This window comes from Colobus angolensis, unplaced genomic scaffold, assembly GCF_000951035.1.
Source record: "Colobus angolensis palliatus isolate OR3802 unplaced genomic scaffold, Cang.pa_1.0 Scaffold290, whole genome shotgun sequence".
Lineage (NCBI taxonomy): Eukaryota > Metazoa > Chordata > Mammalia > Primates > Cercopithecidae > Colobus > Colobus angolensis.
In genome coordinates, this window is record NW_012116155.1 from 2,040,644 (window position 1) to 2,064,190 (window position 23,547).

Genomic DNA, 23,547 nt, shown 5'->3' on the forward strand with positions numbered 1-23,547 from the left:
AAGAAAGAAAGAAAGAAAGAAAGAAAGAAAGAAAGAAAGAAAGAAAGAAAGAAAGAAAGAAAGAAAGAAAGAAAGAAAAATGAAAACCAAACACTGTAAAATATTTGAAGAGATTTTTATGACCTGTGACACAGCCTCAAGAAGTCCAGAGAACATGTGTCCAAATGATTGAGTTACAGCTTGGTTTTACATGTCTTAGGGAGACATAGACATCAATCATTGCATGTGAGGCATACATTGGTTTGGTGCAGAAAGGTGGGACAACTCAAAGCTAGTCAAACATAATAAGGTTGGAGGGCTCTGATATAGTTTTGAGGAACCAGGTATGATGGATCAATTTATTTAAACAACAGCAAAAATTAGTGCACAGTTTAAAACTAAGTTTCTTCAAGGTTGAAATAAATCCATGTTTTAACCTGATAAAACATGGAAGGTTTTATACGTTGCAGAAGAAAGAACAGGTCAAAACAGGACAAATGTTGACTGTGGTTGAAATTATATTAGAAGAAAAGAGGAAAAAAAGGGTACTCAACCCTCAATCAAGCTTAATGTCAGTCTGGAAGACAAAAAGACATTGACTTATATTCACAGTAAGATTTTCACTCGACAGCCGGGCCCTAACTATGGAGACAGGCAGTATGGGTGCAAATCCCATCCTCAGCACTTACCAGCTATTTTGCTTTGGCCAGTTACTTCACCTCTACGGCCTTCCATTTCCATATTTATACATTGTGAATGAGAGTACTAAGGGGAATTCTTGTAGTTCTTAGCCTTTCTTGGTGATTATACTATTAAAAATAACTACATAAAAGAGAGCAATGCAGATTCAAAGTTGAAACTGTGCTGTGAACCAAGGATTATGATTAACCAATGAAATTACGGGTAAAATTTATCTGGTCTTGCAAAGTAGAGATTTTCTGCTGTCATTATTTCTGATTATATTCTCACATTTACTTTTTGCCTATCGAACTCTGGCTATATCAAACAGGAAAGACTGCCCAAATGACTGCTAAAAGCATTTACTCATATCATTTTTTTATGAAATTGCAAAGATGATAGTCTTTGCAAACAGGCTAGTTTGAAACTATATTCAGTTACAACCATTAAATATAACTATATTCACATTATAAATACAATTTTTCTTGCATAATGGAACTTGGAGATAGTTTTGTTTTATTTTGCTTTCTTGGTTCTATACAGATAGATTTAAGCTCCTATGCCCTCATTTCTTTTAAAGGCTACCTTTTATTAAAGTCCTTGGTGGTCACAGCTGGACAGGATGTTTTCCTCATTTGACCACATATAGCATTTTATTTTATTGGAATATTTAACCATATCTGCTTGGCAATTATTTAAATTACATTAATTTTCATAAATAATATGTTATGCTACATTATATGGTATGATATGGCATCTATTATATAATATGCAAATACAAATCTTTACATTTCTGAACAAGGATTATTTTGTACAATTTAAATTTAACAATTTTAGTATTCTACTGTAGAACCTAGTATATCAGTAAGAAATTATTAATTCAATACATGCGATTTTAGAACTCTATACACAAACCTTACTATATATGTATGCTAATTAAGAAATATTAGAATAGTTCATAGATGGTCTTTTGCCCAATAAAATGTTCCTTGCTCACCTATCTGTTAAAATTGCTAAGATTCACAATATAAGACAAGCAATAAATAAAGTAAATCGCAGTGATAAAACTGTGCACAAACATCTTAGACACATCTTGGGTTCACTATATATGAGACACAAATTTCTACCCTTATTTCATTTACTGGCAGGCATAGGAATCCATTTACAGAATGATGACCCTGAAGCACTCTATTACATTATGAAATAGCCCATCATCTTCACTTCAATGTACTTAATGAAGCAAGAAGATGGAATAATTTATTTTAGAGAGATTTAAAGCCACAAGAGCTAGACCAAAATTGGTTTTCTTCTTAAAACCCACTAGAGTTCTCTCTAGATCAGTGGTCAATAACCTTTTTATTTTTTCATCCATCTTCTCTGATGAAAGCTATGGGTTCTCTCACTGAAAAATACACACATACAAATGCAACCCCTTTACCATTTCTGGAGATCCAGAGCTCCTCTTGTTGCCATCCTTACACTGCTCACACTACCAAGAACCTCGTATACCAAAGGAGAATCAGCTGGGCTCTCCAGATTTAGACAGAGAGCTTCATGTTTTGATTCATTTAAGCATCCGTGAAGAGAGAATGCATTTCTTCCATTTGTTACAAAAAAAAGAATTTTATTCTACTCACTTAGGTTTGACCCTGGGCAATTTTACTGTGAAGATTCTGAATAATGAAATCCTGGGACAGTAAGGTCTTCAATGCTTAGCGTTCTTGGATAATGGAGCTCCTGTAAATTGCCTCGCAAACACTGAATATTTCTTCCAAAATTTGATAGTCCGCAAAGCATTAATCCAATATTTCCAATGAAAAATTAACACACATAATGTCCTCCTCCCTTTTTCAAAACCTCTTGGAGCTATAGGGCAGATAGAACATTGACTTCACTAGTCATATATACGTTTCTATAAGAAATAGATATAAAAGCTATGTGAGAATCAGGCTAGATGTTAAATTATCCATCTTGTGAGTACACAAGGCAGGATTCATTTTGTACTTTTATAATTAAAAAGTCATCATTAAATGATTATCTTTTATGATGCTGCAAAATTACAGTGGAGTCCACAACTTTTTCACTAAGTTATCCATGCTAATATTTAACTTACTTATCATTACAGAGGAGCAGCTTGATCCTGTGTAGTTAGATTATGGGATGATTGACAGTGCATTAAAAAAAAATTAAGTTACTAGCAGTTATACAAGTACAGACAATTGGAATTATACTTCTGAATCTTATGAATCATTGGACAGTCAGTGGAGAAATCAATCAGCTTTCTCCAGATTACTGTTCATTTTCCCTAGATCTCATTTTACACATAGATTAATCCATATAAAATGCCCATATCAAATTGCTATTTGGTCAAAAAAAAGGATGTTGACAACCATATATGGTTCATCCTAACAGAAGAAGTAGACATAGATATGTTTATGGGTCTAACACACAATAGAAACAATTCATTCATTATAGAATTCCTCTAATATAGTGAAGAAATATCAATAGATTTTGTAAAATTTTAGGCTATTAAAGTTAGCACTCTTTCCTTCAACCAAGAAATATTTTCTGAGTCCCTATTATATGCCACAGAACTATGCATAAACAAACTAGCCAATAACCCAACACCCATGAGGCTTAAATTCTAGTAGTTAAGATAAAGAGTTAAGATAAATATTAGATTGATACATAAGTAATTGCTCTTTTGCACTATTTGCAATAGCAAAGATGTGGAACCAACCCAAATGCCCGTCAGTGATAGACTAGATGAAGAAAATGTGGTACATATTCACCATGAATACTATGCAGCCATAAAAGAGAATGAGATCATGTCATTTGCATGGACATGGATGAAGCTGGAAGCCATCATTCTCAGCAAACTAACACAGGAACAGAAAATCAAACACTGCATGTTCTCATCCATAAGTGGGAGTTGAACAATAAGAAAACATGGACACAGAATGGAACACCACATATCGGGGACTGTCGCGGAGTGGGAGGCTAGGGGAGGGAGAGCATTAGGAAAAATACCGAATACATGTGGGGCTTAAAACCTAGATGATGGGTTGATAGATCCAGCAAACCACCATGGCACATGTACACCTTTGTAACAAACTTGCACATTCTGCATATGTATCCTGAAACTTAAAAAAAAAAAAAAAGGAATTTTTTTTTTGTCATTACTTTCAATGACAATAATAGGACACTCCTAATATACTGTAATAAAGGTTATATGAATGTAATCTCTATCTCAGAATAAATTATTGTACTGTATTTACCCTTCTTGGGATGTGAGATGATACAATGTTTACTTGATGATATTAAGTGAGGAGAATGTTGTAGGCATTGTGATATAGCATTAAGCAATACTGACCATCTGTGCTTCTAAATCTGTGTAATTATACCTTATCTACAGGACATGGCTTGGTGTCACTCACTTCAGTGGATCACTTGCTGAAGACTTTCATATAGACTCAGTGCTATCTGGTGAAAGTTGCTGTCAGTTGGAACATATTTTCTGTCCACGTCTTCCATTCACAAATTTCATGTATTTCCATCTTAACTAAGCACTTATTATACACTGTGGCCAATTGTAGTTTATAGTACAACAGCAAAACTAGCACAAACTTCTCTTACCTTCCTTAAAATTTCATGGATAGAAGATTCATTCTTACGATAGAGTTGAGCAAATTCAGCATATGATCTTATTTTCTTTCCTAATTAAGTGAAGAATTTTCACCTCTTCACTTAAAAGGAACACTTTAGAACTTCTTTTTGTCATAGTTGAAACGTCAGCATCTCTACTCTCATGCTTTGGGGCCATTATTAAGTAAAACAAGGGTTACTTGAAAACAAACCCTGTCATATTCTGTCGATCTGATAACCAAGACAGCTATTAAGTGACAAAAGGGAAGATAGTGTAGACAGCATGAATATGGTGCGAAAAGGTTTGATTCACATCTCAGGCAAGATGGAGCAGGACAACAGGAGATTTCATCATGCTACTCAGAACAGCACACGGTTTAAAATGTACAAATTGTTTATTTTTGTAATTTCTGTTTAATATAGACTACTAGTAAACTGAAACCATTGGAAGTGAAATGCAAATAAGGGATAAGCAACTGTACATATATCTTAGAGTATAATAACTATTGTTTCATTTCACTTTCCAATTCTCACACAAATTTCTATGTTGCTAACATTAACCTGGACAAAAACTGGGAAAAGAATTTTGAAGACATAATTTCAGTTTAGTTCAGGTGATAAAATATAATACCTCAAAGAATGGACAGTTGCATACACATGTCTAGAAATCAGACAACAAGAATGGGCATGAAATGTGCATTTGGATTGATCAACCATAAATGGTATTCAAAGAGATCACCTGCAGAGTGGGTGCTGTTAGGAAAGAGAAAATGTCCAAGGACTAAGCCCTAGGGGTACACCACATAGCAGAAGTTATTGAGAAGAAACTAAATCAGATCCAGGCATATAGGGATGTATAATAAACACATCAAATAAATGCATGAATTGTAAGTTCCAGTGGCCTTGGTCAGGAAATAGCCTAAAGGGATGAGAGAGAAACCTTCTTTCTTCTTGGGAAATATATAGCAAAAAGAGCTTCATATGAGAAATAGACTTGCTTTTTATATGTGTTAATGTAACATTCTTTGTGTTCTAAAACATGCTTTTGAGGGGTGGAAAACAGATCAGTTTTATCTTTGAAAATATTTCTTACCAACTTCCAACTGACTAGTTCATTGACAAAACAAAGCAAAATTGTTGAGCAGAAGGAGTCAGATGGTTTGTAGTGGTTACATCCTAGAAGTCTTGAGAGATTTATTTAAAAATATGAGAAGGGCTCTCATTCTTCTTAGAGGTGCAGTAGGTATTAACTGTACCTTGATTACTACTAATCTGTCTTTCCTGAATTATATGGATTTTATATCTTGAGATTTCAGTTATTTAAAATTGTATTAGAAAACAAATTGAATATTTAACATCCATGTTTAAATATCAGCATAATTTTTTCTCTAAAAATGCTAATATTAGCCTGTTATTTCTGTAATTTTAGATTATTAAAATTTTAAGGAAAAAACTATAAAAGTAATATCAATATTAAGTTCTCAGAATCAATGAGTCTGTAATATTTATGTGTGTGTTTTTGTGTGTGCATTTTTTGTTGTTTTCTAAAAGCATTTTCTGTACTGACTTCAGTGCATGTTGGAAGAAATATTAAAAAATACATCTTTGGTGATAATCAAAAGAATTAATCATAAATTAAGCTTCAGGCATTTAGGAAAATATGGAATTGCATTTCCTAGTACCTCAACAATTGCCCTTAGTGAGCAATGAAATAGTAAACCTAAAGGACTTAACATGATTTCTAAAGCACAATATGTCACCCAAACTAGAAAAGTTTATTTATAATGTGAATAAAATATTTTTTAAAGGTAAAATCACAGAGGCTTTGAAAAGACAGGGAGAGCGAGCTATAAAGCTAGGTAATTCTATTCCTAGAATATGGAATAATAATCTCCTATTTTCCTTGTTTAAGAAAATATAAACTTTCTTGGAGATATTTTCAACAATTGCCCTTAGTGAGCAATTTAAAAAATCATCAGTAATAAATTGGGTTTGCTTCCGTAATAAATGCTGTCCGGCCCAGTGGGATCAAATAAACAAGAGTAGAGAACAGAGATGAATAGACCTCTTCTCTGAGAGCTTCTAGGATATTTTTTCTTTCTGAATGGCCTTAAGCAGCTCATGACATCTCACTTAATGAAAGGACAGATGAGTTTGTTTTTCATCTTTCATCTAAGTGGAAACTAAGTGGAAACCTCTTAGCCTCCACTTAGTTCAGTGAATTGTCCTCCTGGAAAGGCAATATATCTCTTATTTCAAGAGATTACAGGTGCTTGATGTTCTCTGCATTATGAAAATAGCTTGGTAAAATATGTTTTATAACGGTCTGGAAGTAATACCTCAGGTTCCAACTCAGACCAAGTATGAAACAGATCCACAGGATATAAACATGTTGTATTTACACATTTTAGAAGATAAGCGTGGTATTTTTCAAACTGTACAAATTTTTAAAAAGGTTTTATGTGGCTTTTTGTTGCAACAAAGGAGGTGGATGTGTTGTGTTCTCTGTTAAAGGGCAGAGTTAGATTTATATTGATGCATCTGTTTTATATTTTTAGTTATATAAACATAGAATATGATCACATGTCTGATTCTGCCATTTACTAATTATATAACAGCAGGTGAGTTAAACGTTCTGCATTCCTTTCTTTCCAGATAAAAGGAACAAAATCATATGAAACTGATAACTTTTCATTGAGGATTGGAGATAATTTTTGAAGAAAAAAATTTATCTTGGTCTGAGATAAATTTTTCAAGCCCCCTACCAACAAACAAAGCCCATGATAAATACACTACAAATGGTAGTTACAATGACTGGAATGATATTCTTTCTTTGAGAAGGCTTTCATCCCCTTACGTCATGGTGATTACATCCTTTTACATAGCATGTCTTTTTTTCAGGTCTAACATTGTATTATGAAGACACTTTATTACAGTGATACTTTGAAGATGAAAGGTTAAATTTCCATAAGGGATGTTTAGATCAAATGAAAAAGAATAATTTAAGACTTTAAATTATTTTTTGAAATACGTGTAAAAATATTGTCATGCTTACTCAAGAGAAGAAATTTTAAAAAGTGTGATTTTTAAAGTCTTTTAGATAATAAAGAAACACGAATTTCACACAGCCATATATATTATTTTAGAAATAACTTGCTTAAGTATGAAAATATGAAAAAGGAAACTAGCTCCTACCAAATCATATTCTGTTTTAAAATGATGCAGAATTTAACTGTGATACCTGTGGTAAGGTTTCAATTCCTCTAGGAAGGTCTGTTTCAATCTCCGTTTGATATCAGCTATCAATAGGGGTCACATTCCACCACCAACTAGGCGGAAGCACAGTTCAACATGATATTTAAATACATAGTTACTTAATTCAGAGAGTTTATGATTACACTGAAATAAAAACATAATCTTTCAAATTAAAAAATAATGTGTTATGGAGGCAACTGTGGACTCAGGATTTTGTTATTCATTATTCAGTATTTTGATGAATAGTATCACCCTTCAGATTACCTATTATTCCATAATAATCCATTGAAAAATGTTGTGGCTTAAAACAACAGCAATATAATTGTGTTTATGAAGCTACAATTTAGGCATAGCTCAATGAAAACAAGTTCTCTTTAAAATCTACTCAGCTACATCTGGAGTGCCTCTAAGATTGGAACTGAAATTATCAGAATATTTGTTCACTCATATGTCTGGTAGTTGAGTCTGACTGTTGTCCATGGCCTTACGTGCAACACAGATAGGTTACCTCTCAGTGTTTTCTGGACTTCCTCATTACCTGGAAGATGAGTTGCCAGGGTGAGTGTCCCAAGAGAGAGGCTGTGCCATGAACATGCAGTATCAACTTTTATGATGCTGTTGTGGAAGTCATGGAACATCTCTGTCACTGTGTTTTATTTGGTAAGGCTTCAAAAAGTCCCGATCAGTCTCACATTAAGGGAATATAGACTGCAAATCTTCATTATGAATTGCCAAGGCTTGGGAAGAACATGCAAGACAAGAAACCTTGGAGTGCCTTGGAGGGAAAAAACACAATCTGCCAGCCTATGTTTTTTTTGTTTGTTTGTTTTGTTTTTCTTTTGAAACAGAGTCTCGCTCTGTCGCCCAGGCTGGAGTGCAGTGACTCACTGCAAATTCCACCTCCTGGGTTCACGCCATTGTCCTGCCTCAGCCTCCCGAGTAGCTGGGACTACAGGCACCCGCCACCACGCCCGCTAATTTTTTCTATTTTTTAGTAGAGACGGGGTTTCACTGTATTAGCCAGGATGGTCTCAGTCTGCTGACCTAGTGATCTGCCTGCCTTAGCCTCCCAAAGAGGCCTATGTTTTCTAATGATCAGTGAGGAGACAATTAACACCATCAGCAGCAGCATGTATTCAGACAGTCAGCACAGCATAATCAGATAGGTAGGGTCATTTGCTTTGAAGTTTCCATACGTAAAAAACTAGTCTTCACGTTATTCTTGAAATGCATTATCCCCAATTTAGACAGTTTCAGAGGTATTAAACAATCCAAGGAGAATTATACACATTTAATATGTAGAATATTTTGAACTTGAAATCAGATCTTCCTGGAGACAATGAATATATATTTCCCAACTCAATTTATGAGGATTTGGTAGTAAAGACTTTTGAAAAACAAATTCCACATCTCTAAACTTTCTAATGATATCACGGTTCACTAAGAAGGAATTAACTTTGGTTTGCCAGTGGTATGTGCACATACTTGTTATTTGTTCATATTTTTCTAAGCAAAATGATTTATGACTTCCTAAAACCTATTAGCTGACTAAGTGACCCTCTCACTGTGAGACAATTAGATATTGTAGTCTAAAGATTATTGAATGTAGAATCAGAAAGCATAGACTTTAGTCCTTGTTGGGTTATAATAGAGTGGAAGAAAAAAGCCAGAGATCCAAACATTATCACTGAGTAGTTGACTGAATACTAATGATTTCCATTCAGATTTTTGCCATGTGAGAAAAATAATCCTATTCTGTTTAAGCTGCCAGAATGGTCCTTTTGATTTCTTGCAGCTCAATACAATTCTTAACTGATGTAGATTCTGTTTCTTCATTGTCCAACAGACTCCTGCAAGAAATTTAATTTCCACCACAGTTCACAAAGATGTTCCTATCCTCAACTCCTGTGGTTAAAGAAAACACATTCCCATGTTTCACAGAAAAAAATGCCAAAATTGTTTAATTATAATATTAGTAAGAAAGATGAGTTGTTTAACATGGAATTAAAGTGACTAGGTCTCGGACCATCCTAAGACTTTTAAAATAATACAACTGTATATCAAGAGAAAGTCATGATATCAATCCCATTTTGGTTTTCTGCCATTTTGTTCCATAAGCATTCTATATTTCACCTTTTTGTTATTATCAAATAGATTATTGCCGAGGACTTCTCCCATGATTTTTTTAATGCAGTGTACTATAAATATGTTTCAGAAATGACACATATAATGCCTCATTTTTCAGGGTTTACAAAATATACTAATATATCCTGGCTTTGATAACTTTTGCCATTTAAGCAATGATTCCAAATTATCTAATTACATTCTTTGCCCCTGCTGTCTATATTAACATTTCTAGGAATCAGCTTTTGGAAATGTTGATTTATTCTATTCTGAACAGGAGAATTTGCTAGATATTATCTCTGAATCTCACAAGCTCTGGCTGCACACACACAAAAATAGAAAAAAAAAATCACATACCTATTTAATGTATCAATCCCTTTCACCTACTTGTTCTCAAATATACATCAATTTAGCCTTCATAAATTGTTAACTTAAAACAAATTAATATAATTGGTAATATTACATTTAAATATTCTTTCTAGGACATAAGCATAACAAAATACATTGTAGATCGAGAAAAAAATTTATAATCTCAATGAATAGCAATTTCATTCTCCTCTTTGTTCAGGACAAAAACGTTACAGTCATTTTTGGTATCTTTTTCTCATATCTCACATTCAATCTGTATTTACGTTACGTGGGCTCTACCATTTTAAATGCATTCAAAATTCAGATTCACCAAAATATATCCAGATTTTGACCATTTCTTGCCACCTACATTTACAACACACATCTAAACCACCCTCATCTCTCACCTGGACTATTCCTTCAAAATGCCAAACCTTGCTTTCCTGTCTCTGCCAAAGACAAAGTTAGAGCTATCGTAGATGGAGAAACTTGTTGCATGGGGATCTGAACAGCTAAGGTTGTAGGGGAAGTTAGGAAGCTTAAGAAATCTGAAAATTAGGGTAGCTGGGGTCACACAGTCATGTAGGTGACTATTAGGAAACAGCAGGCACTGGTGGGAAGGCCACGATGGAAGACACAAATATCTCTGAAGGAGGACATATATAGGGATGAGAGACACCAAACAAGGAAAGTGAGACATGATACTAGGATATGACCTTGCAACCTGGTCAAAAACTGTGATGGTCATTTTTCTCTCAGGGACAATGAAAACCTCTGGGTATTGACTGAGTTGGATCTTCACAGGATATAAATTAGATATATACCTTCATGGAGAACAAGATCAAGGATAAAACGAGTAGAGCTGCTCTTTAGGTCCCTGGGCAATTTTATAGCATTTATAGAATAATATAAAGTTATATCACAACTTTGATTTGCAGAACAAATAAGAAATAGTGTAAAACTATCACAATGTGTTCCACTTAAAATAATAGATCTAGCTTGACATATGAAAACACACTGTAGGCCTTCAGAAGGGGTTAAATATCAAGTCCACATGTAATATTTTCTTTATGATAGCTGTCTATGCAATTTTACCAACCTCTTCTGGCATAGAGAGAGAGAGAGTTAAATGATGTGTTACTAAATCACGTAAGGCAGGCTCACCTATTGTGCTTCATGTATTTTTTTATTGAAAGCTAAATTTCTGAAAACAGCATGGCATTCCCTCTGGTGTCTGTGCCTTTGTGATTTCTTCCCATGCTGCTGCAAAGAGCTCCTCCAGCATCACATACTCTCCACAGGGCCAGCGCACATAATAAAGAATATCACTAAGGAAAATGTGTATATTTAAGTGATATGAAACCATAGAGGAAAGAAAGCTCACAGGTGCTTTGACAGTTTTAATGTTAGCCGGCATGTGTTATTTCAAAATGTGTTATTTCACTTAATAGAAGTTTATTTGTGATAACCAGAAATGAAAAAGAATCATGGTTTTCAGCATGAGCCGATTAAAAGTCTATGCCCTAAAAAAACCTTTTCTCAACATGAGCACTACTGACATTTTGAGCTCAGTGATTCTTTGTTACAGGGGACTGTGATGTTTAGCAGCATCGTTTGCTTCTACTCCTTAGATGCCAGAGAATACTTAAGTTGTGACTACCAACAATGCCTCCAGAAATTGTCAAATATGCCCTTGGGCAAAAAATGATGCATAGCTGAGAACTACTTCCTTATAGGTTAAGACATGTTCCTGGAATCAGATCTTAGTTCCCATTCAAACCCTATCACTGTGAGATTCAGGTTAAGCTAGCACCTCTCTCTGTTTAGTTTCTCAGTCTGTAAAATGTGTACTGTAGGACAAATTGTAAAATAATTTTAAATGAACCAAAAGATTTTATGGTATCTTCAATGGAAATATGTATAGCATATCTGATTAAATGGGGGACTTCGTCTCTCAGTATCTTTGAGCTCCTTTACAACACTAACTTATAGAAAACTTAATGTATAAGTAATTCCTGATGAAAATGTCAACAAAGAAACAAACTCGGCAAATTATTTGAAGAGACTTATTCTGAGACAAATATGAGGGACCATGACCCGTGACACAGCCCCAGGAGATCCCAAGAACGTGTGCCCAAAGTGGTCGGGCTTCAACTTGGCTTTATACATTTTAGGCAGACATAAGCCATCAGACAATACATACATGATGTACACTGGTTAGGTCCAGAAGGGTGGATGTTTCTTATTAGACCTAAAATGCTGCCAGGCTCTTAGTTAATTCTCTTCTGGATCAGGAAAAAGACCTGGATATGGAAGAGGATTCTCTACAGAATGTAGATTTTCCCAAGAGACAGCTTTGCAGGGATATTTCAAAATACATCAGACAAATCTATTTTGGGCCTTCTGTCATGTTGCTATCTTATTGCTACAGAATCAGCTTTGTCAGTCTTAGAAACCTGCTTTAATGTTCATATTGGTCAGCTGTGCCTGAATGCCAATAGGAGGAAGGGATAAAGAGGTATGTCCGACCACCCATTCCTACAAAGGCCTACAACCCATTCCTATTATGGCCTGAACTAATGTTTCAGTTAATTTAGAATGCTCTTGGCTGAGAGGAGAGTTCCATTCTGTTGGAGGGTTTCAAATTTTGTTTTTGGTTTACAACAGAAATTCAATTGAGTCTGCTAGAATGTAATTGATTATTGTCCTGTAGGTATAAGAGTTTTTGTTTTGCATCTATTTTAAAATTCATTTCAACATTCCTTCTTTGACTAAATATACATGGTACGTGAATTCTCCTTCAAATCTATTGTAACCAGTAGTTCTGTCATTAATGAAAGAACTTTCATGTATATACTTTATATCTATGAGTTAAGTGTACATATTTTTAAATAATTAAAATGTTTAAATGGTAACTGGAATCATTGAAAAAATTCATGTGAAGCATCTTAATAGTCAGAACAACAAAATTATTATTATTATTACTGTTGTTATTCCCAGCATTAAATAATATTGGACACTAATGATATAGCAAAACAATTTAACAGGTTTTTTTTGTTTTGTTTTTGAGATGAAGTCTCACTCTGTCGCCCAAGCTGGACTGCAGTGGCACAATCTCTGCTCACTGCAACCTTCGCCTCTGGGGCTCAAGCGATTCTTCTGCCTCAGCCTCCCAAGTAGCTGGGAGTAGAGGCATGCACCACCACACCTGGTTAATTTTTTTTTTTATTTTTTAGTAGAGGTGGGGTTTCATCATGTTGCCCTGGGTGGTCTCGAACTCCTGAGCTCATGCAATTCACCCGCCTCAGCCTCCCAAAGTCCTGGGATTACAGACATGAGCTACCGTGTCCAGCCAACAGTATTAATTTTTAAAAACCTCCAGTTATTTTATTAACATACTTCCCAAATCACAATTTCTAAATATATGAATGAAATAAATGAAAAATATGGTATTAAGGTAAAGCTATTCAGTTGTCTTCCTGTTTAATGCCCAGTATTTCCATGTCCAGGCAACCAAGCCCCTTTACTTTTGTAAATTTTCTTTTTCTTAAGCTGTCAAAATTTTAATTTTATCTTAAGTTTCCTTAAGTAAATATTTTCCCCTTTTATGACAAAACTTAAAAAATATGTCAAAAACTACTGTTTTCCTTTCATAAATCATTGGGTTTTTCTTTGTTCTAAATGAAGGTAAGTAACAACCACATATTGAGGCCCAGTATATGCCCAGTAGTGTGTTAAGTACCCCACATAGCAACCCCTCACTATGTATCTAACAGTAACTATATCTATTTACATTTTACTGTGTTCCAGGGAAGTGATAGCTCTTTAACATGTATTATTTCATGTATGCCTCAGGACAATTATACAGCATGGCTATTATTTTTATCATCCCCCCTCATCACATAAGAAAGAAGTGAAGTGACAAGGTTGTCACCTGTTCAATGTTCACAGTCACTGAGAGAAAGGGACAGGATTACAACCTGCAGGCCTTCAGGCTCCAGAACCAGCCTCTTACCCAACAACCTCACTGCCTCTTTCATTAACTCTTTTATTGCTCATAACATTTTTTGTATATTATTGTGCCCATTATGCAGATGCATAAACAAGTTCAGAGATGCCCATTACATAGCTAGTCAGTACCACTCAGCAACATTTTAATAGCTTTTCTTCTGTTTTGTCCCGCCAACTCTTCCTGCCTTGTGTCTTGTTATTTCTCAAATTCACGTAGACTCCCTCAATTCTTCCCTCCTTCTAAATGAGGGCATTCTCCATGGATTCATGCCTGATCTTCCAGTTTTATTTTTATATAATTACTTATATGGTGACTATTTCAATTCTCAATTTAAACAACTTTAAAAATTATAATTTAAACAAAATTTCTTTCTATACACAGAGCTCCAAATGCACAATGAACAATTCCCATCTAAAACCATATTTGCCACATAAACATCTACACTACATCTTTCTTCTAGAATTTGTTCTAATTATGCTCAAGAAATTTCCATTTTGTTCCCAGTTATTCAGACTTGAAACTTCTTAGACATTGTAGCAGCTCCCGTATCCGATTATCTGCCACACCTTTCTCTTCCTTCTTTTTGGTCTACTGCTTTATCTCAAATAATGCGGGACACATACAAATTATTCCATAAATTTTTACTGAATACATATATCAATAAGCTCTTACATCAGTCTAAGTTCATATCCATATGACTGCACACCAGTAGCACCTCCAAAATCCCCCTAACTACTCTCTGTCATTCAATAAGTCCCTGTCTTCAAGACAGAATCCACACTGCTGTCTGATAGCTCTTACATAAATGACTTTTCAGTTTCCCCAGGAAAAATACAAAGCCTTCGACCTGACATCTGAGGGTCTCACAATCAGGTTTCAACCAACATCTTCAGGTTTACATGCAGTTATTTCCTTCCACCTTCATGTTCCTCAGGATCTATTTCAAGTATCACTTCAAATCAGACATCCCAACTTCAAGAGCTGCAAAGGATCCTGCTTTTGTGTGTTTGGCTTTGGCAAGAACGTATAGATCCTCTATTTGTACTAGATAAGTTAACAATTGCTATTGTAATTAATAAACGTAAGTATCTTGACGCACAGTAAAAGTTTCTTTCTTATTCAGTTGTTTATACCACTCTGATATTCTCAACTTTTTCACCTATGCACTTCTCCAAGGTTTGATCCCTGCTCCTAAGACTCAGGGTAGACAAAAAAACTAGTACTATTTAAGAATGAATAGACATCCTACAGTACATGACTATGAAGTTTGAAATAAAGCAACAGAAGGATCACAATTATTTATATTTCGTGACAACAAATTCCATATATAGTGCTCCCTTAATCTTCACCAAAACTCAGTGAGTGGTGCAATTATTATCTTTATTTTACAAATAACCCAAGCCTCAGAGAGTTGGAATGGCCTACCTAAATAACTAATATAGCTAGTAAATGATAGCTTTGGGATTTATAATAAGATAATCTATATCTAAGGCTCATTTATTAGTGGCACCGTACTCTTAAAATAATATAAATAAAACTGACGGTGGAACAATTTCAGACAATAGGCTACATAATGAAATTGTACAGGCAAAAGACTTTAAACCTGCCAAACTTAAAGGCTACTTATTCTATAGTGTCACAAATGCATCAGAAGTCTCTGGGTAACCACTTCATCGTTCTGTGAAATTTAAAAGATGTACAATCATCTGACTCTCAAATCAGTTCCTCATTTTGGATAACACATAATATGGCTGTACACATGATTACAGTGAAACTATGTAGTGGATCATACACAATGTGGGCCTTAGAACAGCAAAGGTCTGATTTGGAATTTTGACTATGTATTAGTCTGCTCTTAACACTACTAAAAAGAATTACCGGAGATGGGTAATTTGCAAAGAAAAGAGGTTTAATTGACTCACAGTTCCATAGGCTTAATAGGAAGCATAACTGGGAGGCCTCAGGAAACTTACAGCCATGGCAGAAGGTGAAGGGGAAGCAAGCGTGCCTTAGCATGGGGTAGAAGGGAAAGAGACTGAAGGAATCAGCGCCACACACTTTCAAACAGCCAGATCTCATAAAAACTCACTATCAGGAGAACAGCAAGGGGAAAGTCTACCCTCAAGATTCAGTAACCTCCCAGCAAGCCCCTCGCCTGACACATGGGAATTAAAATTCGAGATGAAATTTGGGTCGGGACACAGAGTCAAACTATGTCAGACTATCACTTAACTTGGGCAAGGTATTTACTTAACTTCCTTCTTTGTGCAAATAGAATATTAAGGCCTACCTCAAATTGTTATTGTGAGGACAAAATAAAGCAATTAAAGGGTCCTGTAAAATGAATATTTGGTACCTTAATAGGTTCTTATGAAGCAAAAGGTAATAATATCTTGACTGAAAAATGTTTAAATAATACTTTACCTTCATACAATTTTTAACGCAAGATTCTAAATTTAACATGGAAGTCTGAAATTTAGACAGAGGATTTTTTGTCATATCTTGATTTTGCATGGTTGGTACAGTTCCCTTGCAAAGAATGCTAAGATCGACCTATGCTAAAATCAACCACGTGGCAAGTTATTTGGAAAGCACAGAGAAAGTCATTTAAACAAGCATAGCATTAAAATGCATTATGAGAAAGAGGACGCTGAGTATTGCCAACCTCCAGTAAAACTAACTTCAAGCTTCATTTAAATCGAATGTCTATATAGGCAGATGCTCTAAAAATTCTCTTATGCCAAATACTCTACAAATAAACATGATAATTTGAAAGTTTTAGACAAATAATGTCATTTGTCTTAATTTAGTTGTTTTCTAAAATAAAAGGTCATCTCATCTATGTATATATAGTTTGCTTCTCCAGACCTGTTTTCTAACCTTTCTATATTTATTATTTTTATCTCTGAGATTGCCCCAGCTACAGAGAAAATGCTGCAATATACTTGACTTTTAAAATATTTAGGAAACTTGACCCAAAGAAATTGGCTGAAGTGAAGCAACTATGATTGTTACTTTAGTGCACAATTTAAACTGATCGACCTTTCAAGTAAATGTTAGAGGCACTCATACATCACTAGCTTGAAAGGAAACACTTCATCCTTGTGAAGGTCGAGGGCCTGGAATGTTACAGTTAGTTTACCAGATGGCTGAATTCCACAGAATAAGTTAAAACCCAGGTGTTAGAAATTCCTTTGTAAGTTTACATCCCAGAGTGCCTTGTTAACATGCAGGTTAATGTTGACCATGCTCACAGAATATTCTTTCATCGTTCACTACATTTAGCCAAAACAATGATTGTCATCTCCAATCCTTCTCTAATAACACTTAACAAAGAAGACATAACAGGCAAATGAGCAGTTTTTGTCGGAGGCCTTGTCTAGGAACCTCCGACACATAAGGGAATGGAATGTCTAGAGGTTTCTCCTCAAAGCTTGCCATTGTCATGATTAATCTCATCCTCTTCAGACTCTGCTTTGTGATCCATAATTTTGATCAATACCTCTCTTCTTTCTTCAACCCATATACAAAGTGCTGTGCCAAGTGCTACTAGCAGGATCAGTACAGCTTGGCTTCTCCCTGATGGAGTTCACAGATACTCACTGCAATATTTTATGCAGTTACCTTTATACACTGCCTTTTTTTCCCTTGAAACATTGAGCCATGTGTGTAAAGAAGCCAGACTTTCATACTGATGATAAGCTACTCAGAGGAGAACTGAGCCCTCCTAGATGAAAGTCAGGACCAACTGTCAGCAATATATGAGGCCACCTTGGACTTTCAAGCAGAAAGTATTATCCTACAGAATATAACTCCATTATATTCTGGACACAGGTGAAAGCAGGTGATTCAGGTGAAAGCAGCAGGAAATGCTCAACCGAGTCACAAAATAAGAAAAACTAAATTATCATTTTAAGCCATTAGGTTTTAAAGGTAGTTTTGCTACATAACATAATTGGTAAAATATCACTTTACAGTACTTACGATTTGCAATATATAGTATCTTCCAAGTCAGGGATCAGCAAACATTTTCTGTAAAGGGCCTGACAGTAAAAACTTCAGGCTTTGAGGGCCATATGGTCTATGTCATACCAACTCAACTCAGTACTTGCAGTCCAAAAGCAGCTATAGGTAATGGTGGTAAATCAACTGCAAATAGTTTTATTGGATCACAATAAAAAAATAGTTTTATTGTGATCCAATAAAACTATTTACAAAAGTAGACAGATGAATGCATTTGGCTTACAGGCATAGTTTTCTGAATCCTGTTCTAAGTTGACAGTCTAGAAGAATGTATTAATCCTCATCTCATAGTATGCATTCAGTTATCAATAATTAATCTCTTTATTGCCTTCAGAAAATTATGCATGGGAAGAAATCTTGTAGGCTTTGCTCTAAAGAATATCAAGCTGCCACAGTGGTTCATACCTGTAAACCCAACACTTTGGGAGGCCAAGACGGGAGGAGAGCTGGAGGTCAGGAATTTGAGACCAGCCTGAGTAACACAGTGAGATCTCGTCTCTACAAAAGAAAAAAAAAGCAATATCAGGACCAACTATGATAGTCAACATTCTAGTGTGCAGTGTGGTTGTTTGGCTGAATCCCTATTGACTCTAGTAGAAAGGGCAAGGCACTGAGTTAAAGAGGCTGAAGAAAAAACCCAGAGACAGCAAACGAGACATAGGGTTTTATTGGGGGCTTACACACAGGGGAGAGAGTCGAGTGGTGATGGACCAGGCAGGAGAACCACAACCACTTGCAAAAGATGTGTAGTTAAGGTAGCATTCTCACTTAGCACCCTTTCCATAACAACCTACACCTGGCAACTTTGAGGCCACTCAAAACTTGATGCCTTGATCCCCTATATGGCCTGTGTTCCAGGGGACAGGCCAGGGGCTCAGATGTTCCCCATAGAAAAGGAACAAATCTCCAGGCCAGCCACTCCTGGATTCCTAGCTTGGAGCACACATTCAGGAGACTCTGCCATACAGGGTCATTCTCAGGGTACATTTACATTACTGCTATCAGGTGCATTTACCATACACGGGTTAAGCCAGGTCAACATTCTCCATGCAGAATATTGTACAGAACTCAACAAATGTAAATATTTTTCAGTATATTTTTCTAAAATCATAGTATTGCTATTTAAAATAGAATAACAAAAATCTGAAGACAATAAAAAATTTGAATCAATCAGACTTTCAGCTCTCTTAAAATTAGCAAGAACAAACAAATTAATGTGAATTTAAGAAAAACAACAAGTGGCCAGGCACGGTAGCTCATGCCTATAAACCCTGCACTTTGGGAGGTTGAGGCTGGTGTATCACCTGAGGTCAGGAGTTTGAGACCAGCTTGGTCAACATGGTGAAACCCCACCTCTACTAAAAATAAAAAATAAAAAATAAAAAATAAAATAGCTGGGCATGGTGGCACACACCTGCAGTCCCAGCTACTCGGGAGGCTAAGGTAGGAGAATTGCTTGAATCTTGGAGGCAGAAGGTTGCAGATCGTGCCACTGCACTTCAGCCTACTGGGTGACAGAGGGAGACTCAAAAAAAAAAAAAAGCAACAAGCTATTTCAACAGGATATTTGTGTCTAGAGGATATAGTAAGGGCATAAATCATATAACCTAGCACCTTTTGATTAATAAAAATGTATGTAAAACATCCTTTGAATGAAATCCTATTTACTTCCCTCTTGAAACACCATTTGACATCATTTTTAATGTAGCATTTCTATAAATTATTTTATATTCAAGTTACATATATCAAAGAATAAATCAAAGCAAATAATATCAGAGACACAAATAGGCTTCTTGCTGTAGAAAAAAAAAATAAAAGGAACTTTGAAAAGACCAGGCTGGAAGATACTGAGTGTTTCAATGCTCCTTCTTGCTACTCAAATTCTAAGTGAATTAAACAACTGGCTCTTTCAACAAGTCTCCCCTGTCTTCGAAATATACATGTAGCACAGAGAGATCCTAACTGAACAAGACTGAGGCTAACTGATTTGAATGTAAAACTGTTTCTATAGAGGTCATTTCCTAGGGTTTCCAATGGCCTCTACATGCTTGAGTGATTGACACAAATGAAAGTACTTGCAATTTTAATAGTCACTGAGTGATTAAAACTAATTCTCTTTTGCCACCTGCACATGAATAAAGGAATCAGTAGGACACAAGAAATAGTTCAGAAACACTGAAGTACATCCAGAAATCTAGAAGATAAAAGCATCTCAAATCATTGAGGAAAAATGGACTTTTTAATAACTTATAGGCAACCTGATAGAAATTTGGAAAGATGCAATTGAATAAATATCTTGCACAATGTACAAAAGTAAATTCCAAATGAATTAGAACTCTAAAAAAACTAAAAATAGAATAAACTATGTCATTGCTAGAAAAAATTTTATAGTATGAAGATGAGAAAAAAACTATGATTCAAAAAAAATCAGTGAAAGAAATATATAATAAATTCAACTATATTTAAGTACTTATGCAAGGTGAAAAATCCTGGAGATAATGTCAAAAAATAAATGAAAATTGAGGAAACATTTCAAAATATATAATACAGGATAATCTCTGTAGCATAAAAAAGTGCATACCATTTAAGGAACAAAATTAAAAATCAGAAATACAATTTAAATTAAGCAACACTATAAATGATAGTTCACAAAATAGATACGCAAATGGCCCTTAAACCTATAAAAAAAAACTGCTCGTCTTCCCCCATAATAGTAATGCAGATTAAAACTACACTCACCCATAACATTAGCAGAGATTCCAAAGCTCAACAAACCTACCCTATAAGTGAGGCTGTTACCAGATGGAAGGCCTTGAATGTAAGTTGTCCGGGTTCCTGGCGTTTTGAATAAATAAGTGGACAAAATGCACAAAGTAAAAAAGGAACAAAGCATAGGAATGAAGCAGTGAAAGCAGGGATTTAGTAACACGAAAAAGCACTCCCCAGGGTGGGAACGGAGCTGAAGCAAGCGGCTCAAGTGCCAGGTTGCAAAGTTTTCTGAGTTTTAAGTACTCCTTTTGAGGTTCCCATTGGTTATCCCTTATCCGGATGAAGGATTTGGCCTGTGGCTAATTAAAGGCTGAGGCGAACAGGTGCCCTGAAGAGATGGTACTTGCTTAGCACGTGGCCAATCTAAGGCACTGTTTCTTTTCATCTGAGACACAGTGGAATGGGAAGGGTTGTAGGGATAGCAGCGTTTGATTTTGTGTTACTAGGCCTGGGAAGAATTTTTTTTTTCTTTTTGGTTCAGCTTTAGGAAGTTTGTGTTAATTGGCCTTAGGTTACCTGTCCCCACACCCAGGTGTTCTCCTTTTGATCCAGCTTTGGGAAATCAGCACAAATTGGCCTCACATTCTCTGCCCCCAAACCTTGGCGTTTTTCCTTGATTCAGCAAGACTTGGCTTTAAGTTCCCTGCCTTCAGACCCTACTCTGTTGGAAAACAGGCACTTTTTTTATGTGTTCCTGTTAGGATTACAACCCTACTGGAGAGAAACTTAGCAATATCTAACCAAACTACAAATCAATTGACAATTTACTTCGCTATCCCTCTACTAGAAATTTACCCTGAAGGTTCATCTGCAGGTGTAAGAAAAAAATGCATATTCTTATTCACTGAGGCATTATTTATAATAGTAAAATATAGCAAACAGGGTCAATGCCAAATATAGACGACAATAAATAAAGTGTAACTTATCCACACATTTATACAATAGGGAACCATTATCACACAGTTGACAAAAAGAATGAAGATGATCTCCATGACTAATTCGAAGTGATGTCCAAGATGTAAGGTTAAGTGGAAAAAGCAAATTACAAAACAGTATATACAGCATGCTACCTTTTATGTAAGAAAGAAGAGGAGATAAGAATGGTGTGTGTGTATGTGTGTGTAAAAACTGTAAACATACACATATATGGGCTTTTTATATGTATACATTCACACATACAGATGTTTGTGTCTCTCTGTGTGTATATGTATACTTATTTTGCAAAGAGGAACATATGGGAAGATAAACAAAAATGAATCAAATTAACCACTGACAGGGAGTAGGAAGGATCACAGTGAAAAGGATAGATAATATAAATTTGCTTAATATTGTATATTTTGATTTTCGAACTACACTAATATTTGACATTTTCCCCTCTAAAATAACCAATAGATGGGAAACAATTTATAATTTATAATTAAATATGAATAAATCTAAATATATTTTAAGCTGATAGCACAAACTTACAGAAGGAAGAAATGAAAGATGAGTCAGACAACTTTTGAATTAGTACTTTGACTATATATCCTCAGTGGGATATATTTTAAGGAAAAAAATGCAAATAAAAAATTTTAAAAGCAGCTTATTTATTGTAATGATATTAGGAGAGTGATTCTGAAATGAATGTGCATTGTAATATTAAGCAAATGATAAAAAATATATTAAAGTTTTGGATAACCAGTGTTCTCTATGTGGAAAAGGAGAAATATATGGAATGGGGAAAGGAGAAGGACTTTGTGGTATAAGATGAAAACTATAATGTCATTATGAACTCATAATTTTCTAAGTATATATATCTTCTAGCACTGTAGAGGAATGGACCAAAAAATTATGACACACAACCTACAGGACACACATGATCTTTGTTTTTAAATCTCCTTCACCACTTAAATAGCCAGGGTACCTTAGCAGTGGCAGAGATCTGAGTTACCCTGAGTTACCAACGGCATATCCACGTGGGTCTGCAGCAACTTCAGTTCTTGCCCCCTCAGAAGAAAGAATTCCACTGAGGGGCATGAAGCAGAAAAAGAAACCAAGGCAAGTCCGGAGCAGGAGTGGAAGTTATTTAGAACAGGAAAGGAAAGAAAGAACCCTTGAGGGAGATCCAAGTGAGCGTCTAAACGTCAAAGGGAGAGAAAAAGAAGAGGGGGCCGTTTAACTTTGATCCTGGGACTTTATATACTCACCTCTTTTCCATGATTCTTCCCTTAGAGTGGGCCTTTTGCACGCACAGTGCTCCTCTTATCCTTGGGAATTAAGCATGCGCAGTGTGTTTAGGAAGGTGTACACATGCCTATCTGAGGCCTTCTTCTCTTTTCTGGTGGAGTGTACCTGGAAGATCATACTTTGCCATTTTATCTCTTAATGTGCATGGTCAGGAAGTTGCTTCTCCCTGGGGTGTGCCTGTAATTAACACTTTAATGTTAACAGATGTGGATCATCAGGAAATGGCCTTTCCCTGGAACCAGCTGCCAACTTATCACTTTGAGAGAGCAATGTGACGATTGCCATACCGTCACCAACTTTTTTTTTTTTTTTAAGAGATGGAGTCTCGATCTGTTGCCCAGGCTGGAGTGCAGCGGCATGATCTCAGCTCACTGCAAGCTCCGCCTCCTGGTTCATGCTGTTCTTCTGCCTCAGTCTCCTGAGTAGCTGGGACTACGGGGGCCCGCCACCACGCCTGGCTAGTTTTTTTGTAGTTTTAGTAGAGACGG